Source organism: Pinus tabuliformis, chromosome 8, assembly GCF_031772625.1.
Source record: "Pinus tabuliformis cultivar Carrire ecotype Pingquan chromosome 8, CPIR1, whole genome shotgun sequence".
NCBI lineage: Eukaryota > Viridiplantae > Streptophyta > Pinopsida > Pinales > Pinaceae > Pinus > Pinus tabuliformis.
In genome coordinates this window covers 757291737-757303780 of record NC_142294.1, presented here as the reverse complement: position 1 = coordinate 757303780, position 12044 = coordinate 757291737, and the positions used below count along the sequence as shown (strand labels likewise).

The 12044-nt window shown below is 37.5% G+C and overlaps 1 pseudogene; it reads right to left on the bottom strand.

The window, feature by feature from the left end:
• Positions 1–464: 464 nt before the first annotated feature.
• LOC149237805 (xanthohumol 4-O-methyltransferase pseudogene) lies at positions 465–954 on the bottom strand (annotated as a pseudogene).
• Between the last annotated feature and the right edge of the window lie 11090 nt (positions 955–12044).

The window sequence follows — 12044 nt, the reverse complement described above, 5'->3', positions numbered from 1 at the left end:
ATGTGGGAAAGAAATGATATCTTTCTCTTAAAACAAACATGAGGAAGATATCTTTCTAATTTGCGATTTTATATTAATATTATTTATAACTAGCAATTGTCCCAAAAGGTACAAAGAGAGGCCGATAGGATTATTAAATTGGAATTGTTGAATTTTTCTAGAAGAGTTAATTGGTTTGTGGAAAACCTTGTTTTCTTGGACTGGATCACTCATAGAGAGGTAAGAGGAAAGGACAACACTGTCTACAAATCCTCCATGTCTCCGAAGGAGATGAGGAGCATCCCGTGACCCATTAATGCATTGTCTTCTAAGGAGTGCGAGGTAAGACTAAAGAAAATCACTAGCTATGGATGTTTCATGTCTCCATAAGGCCTTGATAAATCTTCGTTTATTTTGTAAATACAATAATTTGATTGCATTTTAACAATGTAAATACTAAAAATGAACCCATAAAGAGCAGATAATCAAGAAGGAAACGCTTCAATCACAGACTGGAAATCAGGAATGGTGATTATTTTATAACGACCGAATCCACCTTCTAATAAAATCTTCTTCCATTCTTTCTTTGTTCCTTCCTTCCCACCAGAGCAGTGCGCCACCATTACCAGATCAAATACTAGAACTAAATTAGGATCCAGAACCGGCTTCTCTTTCTGGCCACCATTATTATTATCACCGCCTCTGTGATTAGAGTCCAGCGCCACTACGTCAACAATAATGAGCTTCCCCGTCGTCTCTGGGATCGCCTTCCTACAACTCTTCAATATCTTGATATAGTCCTCATCGCCCCAGTCATGCATGATCCACTGATGAAATCACACAAACAAATTGTATAGTCAAAATGCGCTCTCAGCTCATTCTAATTGAATTACATGATAGCTCAGCAAGTTCAAGACTTACCTTCATGAATATGGCATCCGCAGAGAGCACGGTTTCAAACATGTCTCCGCTCATGTGCTCCACACCTATTTACATACATTTATATGTATAAGATTGTTATGCGTATATACCATTGATGAAGCAAAGGTGTTGTTAGGAACCTGGAAGATGGGGAGCAGTGGCCACGACATGAGGGAGGTCAAAATAATAAACAAAAACGGTTTAACCTTCCTTGCTATATCAAGAATATGGCAAAACAGCCACAGCTCCCTGCAACAAAATAAGTTAAAAATGCCATGGTGCATATATAGAGGACAATACTGAACAAATTAATCAATTAATGTTAACCTTCATCTTCTACCAGCTTAACTGTTTACTTGGGCATTCTCATCTACCTATTTGCATGGGTCATATTCATAAATATAGGTTCTGGACATTCAACTAATGGTATTGAGCAAAATGACAAGTAATTAAATAAGAAATGATCGAGTTGATAGAATTTGCAGAGAGTGAACCGAAAATGACCGAATGATTTCTCTCTTTGAGAAAAGAAGAATCGCTACTCACCTTACCTAATAAAATGAATGCCGCAAAGTGGTGTACGAACATCCTTTTGCACGCGTATTATTGTCCTGCGTGTTGTTTCACCTGTCCTGCTTGTTTTTTCACCCGTCTAGATTCATGGCAGGCCATTCAAATAACGTGTTAGAAAGATTTGAGAGACAAAATCCGCATCTGCGGCAGATTTTGACGGATAAAGAAATAAGAAACAAGTGAGAGAAAAGAAAATAGATTCAGAAATCGAAGCTTCTCGTCTTATAATATCCCTCCATGGCGAACTCTTCTCTTCCCCTGTTGCAAAATTAATAGGCAGGGCAAAACCATTCAGCAAAAACTGCCAAATAAAATAAAAGCACTATCTCTACGGTTAAAGCCCTTGCGATTTTTCCACGGCTTCACCGTAATAAAGAAATAATGGATTGAAACTGTTGAAAAAACTAGGTTCCATGCATAGCCATTATCTACCACGTTCCTTTTCCTTGTACAAATTTATTAATAAAACTCATAGATATTGAAAACCAAAAGCATACCTGCTTCTATCCATATTTTCTAGGTGTCAATTCATTTCAAACCATCCAAGGTTAAACATACACCATGTACACCAGATTTCATGAAACACCCAAAATATATGGTAAACAATTTTAGAGTAATCCAAATGGAGTAATCCCATTTTCACCTAGTTATTTAGCCTAATTGATTCAATCTTAATATAACATTGATATGAAACATTTAATAATAATAATAACATGGACTATAAATAAAGTATTTCACTAGGTAAAATAAAATAATATTGATATTTATTTAAAAATGTATTAATAACCAATAATCATTTTAATATGAGCAATGTCATATATATATATATATATATATATATATATATATAGATATCTAAGTAATTTCACTATTTTTAGCTAATTAGTTTTTTAGTAAATTTTTTTAATATTTAAAAAATAGTTTTTGGAATTGCAAATTTTAGTGGTGTACTAGTCTATATGATCTAATTGTCCAAATAGACTCTCAAAGCATTGTATCTATCTCAGTATTCAAAAAACCATGAAAATCTATCTCAGTATTAAAAAAACCATGAAAATTCCAAACCAGTATACCTCATTTCTAGAATTATAAACTATTTTTCTAATTTTGCCATCTTAAAAAAGTTTGATTATCCCAAGTTCTAAAAAAAATATATGCAAAAAGTTTATGGCGTAAAATGAAAAAACTTGAATTAAATTATTACAAGTTTTTTAAAATAACAAGAGAAAAGAATAAGACATTTTCTATTTCTTTTTCTTTTTGAGTAGTTTGAATACCATATAACTTGCACGACCTGTCATTCAACACCAACACACTAGCGCATAGTGATACACAAAAATATTTAAAAACTTCTATATGATCAAAATTTTGGCACGTTTTTCCCACAGTGAAGATCAAGTTATGAACATCTTTCTTGAGTTCTTTTAAGCATCTAGTTTCTCGCACTTCAAACAAAGTCAAGGTCATACATTTCTTTCCTGATATATGTTTAATGTTTTGCTATCCTAAACTAAGGGGCCTCATTGAAAATTTTGAGTCATGCCATGCATTGGCCGCTCTCACGCTGCCAAGCTCCCATTACCATCCACCGTTTCATCTTCTTGCCTGTTTTATTTTCCTGTAAAAACCTCAGACAATCAATCACGGAGGTTATCAGGGGATAGGAACATCATGTTATTAAAATGAAAAAAGACCACTATTAATATAATTGAATCAGCAGGTGTAAGCGGAAATTTATTAGCATACCTAGTATGCTGTACCTAGTTGCGTTTCAACCATTCCTCTGCGGTCTTTTGTGTGTAAGGCATTCATAAACATACATAATAAAATGCTGAAGACAGCTGTGCATACAACCTCTTCTGGGAATCTTATGGCTGTGCCTTTTCTTCATCCTCTCATCCTCAAACGGTTGATTTTCCTGGGCACTCTGAGATGATATGGTGGGTGTAACAATCAGCTCCCCAACACCAGCAGACATGGATATGATGGATCACACATCTATCAGGTCAAGGCCGGCATCCACAGCCGATTCCTGTCGTGGACTCTGTTCATCAAAGCTAAAGATCTCATCTGCTGTTTTGGAATGGTGGTCAGAAGCATTGCTAAAGCATCCCTGGGACTTTCTCCCAAGATTTTTCTCATAATTTCAGAGTCTGTAGATGTCGACAACTGTGAGCAACAAAGAAAATAAACTTGAACAAGAAACAAGGCAAGCCAATGCAATGCAGAAAGTGAGAACGCCCTTTGTGAGATACTTAATACTAATCAGTGCTTGCCAAAAGCCAGGGAAAAGTCAGGGAAGAAGAACAGCAACAACAACTGGCAGGGAAAAAGCAGTAAAAATATCTTCAAGAGTGAATGGGAAAAAGCGGTAAGGCAACTCAACCAATATTTGGAAAAAGCAGTGACACTTCAAATCAAAGGTTGAAAGTGTCTCACTTGATCCAACGGAGCAAAGTAAAAGTGTTGACGATTGTTGATGCATAGGAAGGCCTATCGGCCTAAATATGGAGGTTATATTATTTCTCTATATTATTATTATTATATTTTATTTTATATAAATGTGGTGTGAATTTATCTTAACCTTATTCTTATCAAATGTTGAAAGAGATTAAATTTATGGAGATGAAAACATTTTTAGAAAACAAAATTTGAGGAAGCCTTGCACTTAAATAGATTAGATATCTTTCTCTATGATTGATGGAACTAGAAATAAGATTAATATAGGTTAATCAACATATAATGCACTTATTAACAACGTTACAAAATTTTTTGTCTTATTTTGTATAACCATTCAAAGTAAAATAATATTGTGTGGTGGTTATTAATATTGATAATGAATTATGAATAAGATTGAAAAAATATACTTAAAGTATTTATGTTTGAATGTTACCAAAATGAATGAATTCAACCAATTGTGTTTACTCGTTGTGTTACAAGAAACATAGAATCAAAGAAGAGAGAACCAAATGCAATATTGGTGAAGAGAATGCCTTGTGATTATTATTGGGAGGAATTTAAGTCATGGAATTAATGGATGGAATGCACTGATTACTATTTAGAGGAATTCAATTATACTTAAATGGGTGAAGTGGACACTGACATTCCTGTTATCAAGTAACTTTTGTAATCTATAGATATGTATGTTAAGACTCAGAATTGACCAATTTTGACCTTATATTGTTGCCATAATATTATCCTTTTTCAGTCATAGGTTGAAAGCTTTTGATTGTATAATGACTTAATCACCCCAAGGTACGAAGTAACTTTCCGCATATCTATATGTTTAATTGTTCATTGCATATTCATGAATATCTTTATATTTATCCTTAGAAAAGTTAATTAAGTTGCCAAGTAATCGCTGGACTGTCTAAAGTCTGCAGGAATTATAATTCACAGTTGCTGTAACACCAGAAACAGCAACTACGTAGTTACTCCAACACCAGAAGCAGCAACTACGCAGTTGCTACAGCCAGCAACAGCAACCATCTAAAGCAGGAGAATGCTATTTTTGCAACAACTGGAAATAACAAACGACAACTATCTGGAGATTGCTAGAATTCCACGATGACGCGGCATAATCAGCAACTACCCAAAAAGGGCAAAACACAGTTACGATTGCTAAAGTATCAGGAACAGCACGGGATTACTAATTTAGCAACCATGGGGAAACGGCGAAGGATAATATGAGGATCCCAAGAGCACGGGCGAAGTTCGGGTACCAGCTGTGTAACAGAAATAAACTCAAGGAAGAATACATTGTTGCACTGTTATAACAGCATTCTGTAATTCTTATTTTTGGCTAACTGAATGAACTGTGATAATCTATTGTAATAGATGTCTCCTCTATAAAGAGGAGACATCTACATTAGAGAAGGGGGGAGGTAATAGTTTTGTAAAAGGGAATTTTTGAAGACAACAGCAAAGTCTGAACTCTCATTGTAATTTAATCTTTTGGCAGATGAATAGAAGACTGTTTTGAGCATCTAATCTAGTATTTGCGCTCTGGGGAATCTTGTGAGAGGGACTGGGCCCACCTTCCTCACAAGATTCGCCCTTTTACTTTTCTGTCAAGTGTGTAAGTGTGTTCTGTAATTTCTTTATGCTGGTACTCTGTTTTGGATCCTGTAGCATCATCTCTGATAGTTTCCTTTTTGCTGGCACTCTGTTTTGTTAATCGTTTGAAATTGTACTTCACCGGTGAATTAGAATTGCAGTGTGTGTTAGCAATCTGGTTACAGGGGCAGGTGCTGAACGTCCTTGTTTAGAGGATAGGGTCCTGATCCTCTGATAACAGAGCATCCATCACTTTTCTTTTCAGATTTATAATCTTAATTAACTGCTTTCATTTTATCTTTACAGTACACTGTTATGTCATAACGTGAGAATTACGTATACTACAACTTTTTAATGCTTTTAGAGTTAAGTACATACAGTACGCAGTAGCCTTTGAAATAAAAGACTTTCCCAGGTTGACAATTTAATGTGGTACTTGATTGTTAATCAATAAACAATTCAACTAGCCAACATTTTGGCGCCGTTGCCGGGGAAGGCAACTAGAGATTTCTAAAAGCATTAATGATTTCTTTTTGAGAATAACAGGTGCATGAGAGGACGCAAGAAACCTAATTTCACAGGCGGCAAAGGCGGAGGAAGAAAAACGTATATTGACGAAATCATCTCAAAGGCTGAAACATCGCAGAGGACAAGTTCCCGGAGACCTTAGATCCAGTATTCCTCACAAACAGATCGACAGACGGAGGAAGTACTGGGACCTGAAAGGAAGCTGGAAGTACCAGAATACACTGAGGAACCGGTAGAAGAACCTGAAGAAACAGAAGATACAGAAGATAAAGCAAGTGATTTAGGAAAAAGACCAATGGAGGATAACAGAACAGAAGGAAGAGGGGAAAATTCGCTCTCTACCCTGGAATTCCCTATTGGGGAGCTCCCGAGAGGGGCAACTCCCATGAAAAACATTCCACTCTCAGCATTACCCAACTTTCATGGGTTATCCTCTGAAGACCCGGATGAATTCCTCTTTGAATTCGACATACTATGTAGAAGTTATGATTATGTGAGCCCTAATCAGAAACTAAAACTGTTTCCAGCAACACTGAAAGGGAATGCGTTAAGATGGTTTATGAGCTTAGGAGCTCAGGCAATCACTACCTGGGATCAGATGAAAGAAAGCTTTCTGGCTAAGTATCAAGATTACTGCCGGACAAGAGAAAGGAAGGAAGAATTGTTTAAAATGGTTCAGAAGGAGGACGAGAATCTGGAAGATTTTGTGGAAAGATTGCAGTATAATCTGCAGCGGTCTGACCATCCTAATATGAGTAAAGATATTCTGAAGACTATATTGCTGAAAGGGGTACGAGATGACTGCTTGGACATGTTAAACATGCTGGGAAAAGGGGACATTTCCAAAGAACCATTTGATGAAATTATCAATCTCTGCATGAGATGTTCAAGAGGAGCAGTAAGCAGATCAAAAAGCAGGGACAATGTATACTCAAGAGTTCAGAAGTCAGCAAGCGGAGGAGCAACAAGGGCTGAAATAGGTAATTTATTAGAAGAATTTAAAACTGAGATGTTAAGCTCTTTTGCTTCACAAATTGATGCTCTGCAGGTAAAGAAGAAACAGGCAGAAGCAGAAGCTGCCCTAGCTATTTTTTGTTCCAAATGCAGAGAAAAACACCCACTCAGGGAATGCCCACTAGATAAGGTACCAATCTGCACGATCTGCGAAAAGGACCATGAGACCCAGCAATGCCCCTCTCTGCCTGGAATTAAAGCAGCATTGCAGTCAACTGAAGAAGAAGTTTAAGCAGTGTACCTAATGACACAGAGGAGGCAATGGCCACAAAGACAAGGTATGAATTCTAACACAGCATTTAATCGTTGGAATAATCATTCTCCTTTTCAAACAAATTACCCACCCATGAACCAAATGCAGTACCCACCCTTTAACACAATGAATTTTCCACCTATGCAACAACCAAATCTCCCTTTTCCTGATCCTACCATATGGAATCCTTGGGCTCCCCAGCAACCATATTTCAATCAATGGAACCCAGGCTGGGCAGCCCAACAGATGCCATTTCCTCAACAACAACAGTCTCTTTCCTTACCATCTAATACTCCTCCAAATAACCAGGCAATTAGACCGCAGCTGCCTGTGCAACCCAACCCCAACCCAAATAATAATAAAGCTTTGCAAGTAATTGATATTCAAAATCAGCCTGTCTTCCCCATGCAATGTAACGATATCCATCTTCGTTCAGGGAGAATTGTTGAACCCATCATTGATGACATCACTGACTCTGATAAAGAGGAAGTTAGAAAAGAAAAACCTGCTAACAATAATGCTGAAACAGTCGAATCAACATCTAACAACATTGATCAGACAACAGATCCACCATTCCCTGAACGATTGGCTCTCACTAAAACACTGGAGCAACCTGCTTTTAACCTTTTGGGTGAACTACAGAATTTATACGTTAAAATTCCATTGTTGCAAGCGCTAAGGGATGTTCCCATTTATGCTAGGACTGTTAGAGATATCTGCATAAAAAAACCTGGAAGAAAAGCTAAGGACCCCCTCACAGTTCATGTGATGGGAGAACTGACTGCTTTAATGACAGAAAAAGATCCTCCTGTGAAATATGGTGACCCTGGTCACCCTACAGTAACAATGCAGGTTGGAAAAACTCTTGTCTCTAAAGTTCTAGTAGACTTAGGAGCTGCAATAAATATTATGACACTGGAAACAGCACAATTGCTTCAGTTAAAAAACTTTATTAGGGAAACACCAACCATCCTAGAACTGGCTGATCGCTCTACAATTAAACCTGAGGGGGTCATTGAAGATTTAATAATTTCTGTAGAATCCTGGAATTACCCAGCCGACTTTGTGGTGTTACAGACTAAAACAAAGTTGGGGGGTCATCCGCTGATTCTAGGAAGACCTTGGCTGGCTACAGCAGATGCTTTCATTAGCTGTAGATCAGGATCAATGACCATCTCTAACGGACAGGAAACAAAACAGCTTACCCTTTATCCTCATGCTACACCCATGATTAATAATGACAGCTCTGTATGGGTAGATTATGAGGATGAAGAAACCCAACCTATACTGACTATCAGACAAGCCTTAACTTTCAAAGATTCTACCGAAGATGAATTAATCAGCAGCTTCATTTCTGAACCTTCTTCGGTTAACCCAGAAATGTACAGTCATTTTTCTGCAATCTTGGAATCTGAAACTCAGCAGAACTTGGAAGATAAGAATTTATTTCAGACAGCAGTAGGCAGCCCCTCCAAAAGTACAACAATAGAAATTGAGCCTGGCAAAACATTAAATATAAATCCTAATTTAAGTGACAATGAAAAACAGCAATTAATAAAGTTACTCCAGGACAATAAAGAAGCATTTGCATGGGACTATACAGACATGAAAGGGATCTCCCCTGAGCTATGCACTCACCGGATTTATATTAAGGAAGGATCTCGGCCAGTCTGTCAACCCCAGCGGCGAATGAACCCCAATCTAAGGGAAATTGTGAAAGAGGAACTTCAGAAACTCTTGAATGCAGGATTTATATACCCTATATCTGATAGTGAGTGGGTTTCCCCACTTGTAATTGTACCCAAAAAAAATGGTAAATGGAGAGTATGTGTGGATTACAGAGCATTGAATAAAGCCACTCAGAAAGACCATTTCCCTTTACCATTCATCGATCAGGTATTGGATAATTTGGCAGGTAAGAAGTTCTTTTCATTCTTGGACGGGTTCAGTGGATATAATCAGATTAAGATTGCACCCAAGACCAGGACAAGACCACGTTTACTAGCCCTTGGGGGACCTTTGCCTACAGGGTACTTCCATTTGGGCTATGTAATGCTCCAGCAACAGTTCAAAGAGCAGTGATAGGGATTTTTTCTGATATGTTAACTGATTCATTAGAAATATTTATGGATGACTTTACTCCTTATGGAGTGACTTTTGAGGATGCACTGCAGAATCTTGAAAAAGTACTTAAGCGGTGTATAGAAGCACACCTTGCCTTAAGCACTGAAAAGTGCCATATGATGATGAATCAAGGTATTGTATTGGGTCACTTTGTCTCATTCCTAGGAATTCAAGTCGATCCAGCTAAAATACAGGTAATTCAGACTCTCCCTATCCCCAAAACACAAACTGATGTAAGAAGCTTTTTAGGACATGCTGGATATTATAGAAGATTTATTAAGAATTTTTCCAAAATAGCTTCTCCTTTATTTGTGTTATTAACAAAGAATGCTGAATTTAAGTGGACTGATGATTGTGAAAAAGCATTTAATGAACTTAAACATCAGTTGTCTGCAGCTCCCATTTTGAGAGGACCTGATTGGGCACTACCCTTTCATATATCCTCTGATGCCTCAGACACTGCAATTGGAGCTGTCTTGGGTCAGGAAGAAAATAATCTTCCCTATGCCATTTATTTTATCAGTAAGAATATGACACCAGCTGAATTGAATTATACAGTTACTGAGAAGGAATTTCTAGCAGTTATTTATGCTATCAACAAATTTCGACATTATATTACTGGCTACACTACTTTTGTGCATATTGATCACTCGGCCATTAAATATTTGATGAATGAATCAGTCACAAATGCCTGAGTCACCAGATGGTTGTTATTATTGCAAGAATTTGACACCACAATTGTAGATAGGCCAGGAAAAGAAAATGTAGTTGCTGATTTCCTTTCTCGATTAAAAACTGATGAAAATGCTCCAGTAGATGATTCTTTTCCTGATGAATACTTATTTGCAGTATCTGCTCACTCACCTTGGTATGTAGACATTGCCAATTATCTAGTTGCAGGAAAATTACCATCACACCTATCACACAGGGAAAGAAGAAAGATCATCCAGCAAAGTGCTAGGTACAGCTGGATAAGCGGGTGTCTTTTCCATACAGGAATTGATCAGGAAATCTGAAGGTGCATTGGCGAAGATGAAATTTATGATGTACTAAAAGCTTGTCATGATGGCCCTTGTGGAGGACATTTTGCAGATAAAAGAACAGCACACAAGGTACTCAGAATGGGTTATTATTGGCCATCACTCTTCAAAGATGCTAGAAAATATGTCAAGGCCTGTGATAGCTGTCAAAGAATGGGCCAGCCTAATCACAGGGATGAAATGCCACTCAATCCGCACGTAATTCTTGAACCTTTTGAGAAATGGGCATTAGACTTCATAGGTCCCATTAATCCTCCATCCAATCAAAGAGTGTACATATTAGTATGCACAGATTACATGACTAAATGGGTAGAAGCTAAGGCACTCATTAAAGCTAATGAAGAAGCAGTACTAACATTTTTATTTGAAGAAATCTTTGTTAGATTTGGACTGCCTAGAGAATTAGTCACAGATTGAGGACCTCCTTTCAACTCTCATGGCTTCAAAAATACGCTTCAGAAATATCATATTAAGCACAAAATGACTACACCTTATCACCCCCAAGCAAATGGGCAGGTAGAAAGCACCAATAAAGTCATAGAAGCCATCTTAACAAAAACAATAAAGGAGAATAGAAGGGACTGGTTTCAAAGGTTGCCCGAGGCATTATGGGCCTATAGAACTACTTGGAGGAATACCACAGGTTTTTCACCCTATGAATTAGTTTTTGGAAAGAATGTTATTTTCCCTGTAGAGTTTGAGATCAAAACTTTAAGAACTGCTTTAGCTGTTAACCTTGATTTGACTGATGCACAGACAGCCAGGTTACAACAACTTCAAGAATTGGATGAGAAAAGACTGGATGCCATCCATCAGACAACCATGATACATCAACAAAGAAGCAAGTGGCATGACAGAACCATCAAACAAAAGTAGTTTCAGAAAGGTAACTGGGCTCTACTTTATGATTCTCGTTTTGAGAATTTCCAAGGTAAGTTAAGAACAAGGTGGTTAGGGCCTTATGAAGTGGATGCTGTTTTTCCAAATGGGACAGTTAGACTTTTAACAATTGATGGAAGCAGAACACCGCTACTAGTGAATGGCTATCGACTTCGGTTATATCAGAGGCCTGTTTCTAAAGAAGATTTTAAAGCCACTTGCATGGCAATTAAACAGTATTCTTTTCCGGGGGAACTTGTTGTCCCTCAAAGCACTTAAATCTTTGTTTACTTATGCATTTTTTTTTAGATTAGATATTCTTTTTATTTAATTACTAATAATCCCTGCCAAGGGTTACCATATTATGTTTCAGTATTTTGCAGATTTGAGCTGTGGGAAATAGCTGAGAACGAAAGCTTTAAAGGAATCACTTTGCGGATTTGGAATTCCTGTTGCTGCAACACCATTTCCTGTTGCTGCAACACCGATTCCCGTTGCTGCAACACCATTTCCTGTTGCTGCAACACCGATTCCCGTTGCTGCAACACCACTTCACGTTACTACAACATCTTTTCCCGATGACGTAACATCATTCCCAGTGGCTGCAACACCGATCCCCGTTGCTGCAACACCACTTCCCGATCCCGTAATACCTTTTTAGCAAATCCTCTCATTTA